Consider the following 3,603-nt stretch of genomic DNA (forward strand, 5'->3'; position numbering starts at 1 on the left):
ATATATATATATATATATACATATACATATATATACATATATATACATATATATATATATATACTGTATGTATATTTATATGTATGTATATATACATACACATACACACATGTATGTGTGTGTATATATATTTACATATGAGTGTATATATGAATGAGTGAAGGGCATATAAACAGCTAAAGCCTGTCTTTTTAATATAGACCTGGTTTGGTCTCGAGATATAAATAAAATATAACTGCAGATAATGTTCAATCTAGGATAACAAAGACTTTCACCTTGTTCCAATTTGATGTCTACAAAGCCCAATTAATTGTCCTACATTGGTTCATCTCGATGTTTCTCAGTCTCGGCGCATTTCGCAAATACCGCTTTAGCACAATGTCAGTTCGTGGTTACAATAGCTTACGTATTCATAAACATTTCGACTCGGATCGAGAATGAAATATTATTTATGATTTTTCATCCAAGTTAGGTAATTAAAAATGTACTTAAAATACTGTACCTAAAATACATTATATTTTTCTCTGTCAATTCACATTCGCCGATTCCATCTAGTACAAGCTTAATAGTCTTTTATGGTTCATTCGTTTGAATGTCATCCAGTTTTAATAATGATAATGACATGGAAATCTTGATCTTCGTCAATAAGTCTTTATTAGTAAACCGTTGAAAGCTTTTAATTACAGTCAAAGCAATAGCAAATGAACACGACCTGAAGGACAATCGCGAGGATTTTTTTTTTGTTTTGTGTTTTCGTTCACACGCCTATTTCTGTGTTCATTTTCACCTCTAGCGGCGAAGCGCGAACCTTTCTCTCCCCCCTGCACATAATCATAAATGAAGCCTTGCTAATAGTCTTAATGGGATTGCGCGTAGTCTACCATTAACAAGGCATTACGGGCAATAAAAATGGGACAAATCCCTTTCAAATGCGTTTATTCAGCGTCATTAAAAAGGGTTTCCAGCGTGGATGGGGCTTCCGGCCTCCTGTAAATGATGACAGCATCCGATTCACTGGAGCATCAGGGTGGGCGTCATCCGAACCTGATCATGTTTATTGTTGGAATAATGAGTTGCCTGTTATTGTAGGTGTATGCGCGCGCGGGACAGACAGACAGACAGACAGACACACACACACACACACACACACACACAGAGAGAGAGAGAGAGAGAGAGAGAGAGGATTCGTTCTTTACACAGCTACAAAACTCTTAATATTGCTTCTTTTCTGACCTGAGCACACACTTGCAGGTTACTTCGTTCCAGTGCAGGCACAATAAATTTATACTTGTCTTTTGGGAATGTTCAAGGTATTTAAAGGTAATTTTCAGGATTTGGGGATTTTTCAGGGATTTTAGGGGGGAACTCTAGAATTTTCAGGCATTTTGGGTTGAGGGAGGGGATAATTTTCAGAATTTTCTTAATGTATTTCTTGAATTCTCAGAGAAATTTTAAGTATAAAGTTATTTCCTTTCCAGCATTTCATACCTTCATAATACATGAAGTGAATGATTTCTGTATTTCTCCATTGTATGGCAAGATGCACCCTGTGCTGCATATTCTCCTTCCCTTCTGAAGAGTTGTCCCCTTACTGAATCATTCAATCAATCATTCTCCCCCTTTCTCATTCTGGATACCAGTTCTGTTCTATTTCACTCATTTGAATTCATAATAACTCAGTTTCTCTAATGCATTAGGTTTCTTCACTTCTCCCCCCCCCTCCTCTCTTCCTTTCCGAAAACAGCAAATTATTTAATGGAGTTATTCTCTGCTTTGAGTGACTTACTTCTTTGTGTGAAGGAATTTGGAAATCAGATGTTTAGTGCCCAGCGAAAAGAAGGATAAAAGCACATTAAAACTTTAACTAGAGTACAGAAGATCCTCCTAAGCTAACGAGGAATACATAGGCTTTTTGTAATTTATTTATTTGTACTGAATTATCCTTCTTCTCTTTATGCGAGACACTATGTCCTTAACTTCACTTCATGGTATGGAATTAAATTTGCATATAATTGTATGTATAATAGCATAGGAATTCAGATAGATTAAGGACAAGATACAGATTATGAAAAGTTTCGAAAATTCCACAAGTTTCATGATTTTCGGCAAATTACTATTGAAGAATACAATAAAAATCAATAAAGTAAAATTTTTATTATGCTTTTTAATAAAGCACAATTAAGTTTGCAACAGATATTTATTAGATTTTTTCATATAGTGATATTTAAAAAGCTATAAAAGTTATTGGGAGTTACAACAAAATGGATAAGGAATTTGAACAGATATTAGTTTAACAATCAAGTAATGCTTTTCAACGAGGTAGTATTGTGGGAAGACTGTAATATCAAAGTACAATAAGCTTTAGTTAAGATTTCTAAAAAATGTAAATTAAAGATAAAGTAGCAATCAATTAAAATTTGTAACGAAGTGATATAAAGTGAAGTAAGTGTTCTAAATTTGAATGAAATAGAAATTGTTCACAATATTAGAATGAAAATTTTTTTTTTATCAACTGGGGACAAAGACGTTGCTTTCAATTGAAATCCCATTTTGAGACTCTTCAAAGGAACCTAATTTTCAGCCTCATTGGAATTTGGTATTGAAACACTTTGAGGAAGATTATGTGCTCATTTCAGTCTTAGCCCCGGATGAAAGAGCTGTACCAAGGCCGGACAGAGGAACGACCCCAGGACCAGATCCCAACCCAAGACAATTGAAAGATCCCAAACCTGGAGGAAACAGCTGTTCTAACCCCAGAATAAACAGTAGTCTCAAGGCCAGATGAAATAGCAGTCCCAAGCCCGACTGAAAGAGTGGTCCCAAGCCCGACTGAAAGAGTGGTCCCAAGCCCGACTGAAAGAGTGGTCCCAAGCCCGACTGAAAGAGTGGTCCCAAGCCCGACTGAAAGAGTGGTCCCAAGCCCGACTGAAAGAGTGGTCCCAAGCCCGACTGAAAGAGTGGTCCCAAGCCCGACTGAAACAGTGGTCCCAAGCCCGGCCGAAACAGCTTCATAAGCCTGGCCGAAAAAGTGGCAAGCCCGGCCGTAACAGCAGTCCTAAGCCGGGTAAAGCAGCAATCACAATTCTGGCCAAAACAGCAGTTTGAAGCGTGGTGACATAGCAGCCTCAGGCCCAGACGAAACAGAAGTCCCAAGTCCGGACAAAACAGCATCCCAAGCCCTACAGAAACAGTATTCACAAGCCCAGTTGAGATAGCAGTCTCAAGTCTGGCCGAAATAGCAGTCACAAGCCGGCCAACACAATAGCCCCAAGCCCGGCCTAAACAGCAGTCCCAAACCTGGAGGAAACAGCTGTTCTAAGCCCAGACGAAAAAGTTTCAAAACTGGATGAAACTGCAGTCCCAAGCCCAGCTGAAACAGCAGTCCCAAGTTCAGTCAACACAGTGGTCCCAAGCCCAGCTGTAACAGCAATTCTAAGCCTGTTAAAACAGCAGTCACAATTCTGGCCAAAACAGCAGTTTGAAGGCAGGTGAAATAGCAGCCTCAGGCTTGGACGAAACAGCAGTCCCAAGTCCGGACGAAACAGCAGTCCCAAGTCCGGACGAAACTAGGCAGTCCCAAGTCCGGACGAAACAGAAGTCCCA

The sequence above is a fragment of the Macrobrachium rosenbergii genome, chromosome 51 (genome assembly GCF_040412425.1).
Source record: "Macrobrachium rosenbergii isolate ZJJX-2024 chromosome 51, ASM4041242v1, whole genome shotgun sequence".
NCBI classification, from domain to species: Eukaryota; Metazoa; Arthropoda; class Malacostraca; order Decapoda; family Palaemonidae; genus Macrobrachium; species Macrobrachium rosenbergii.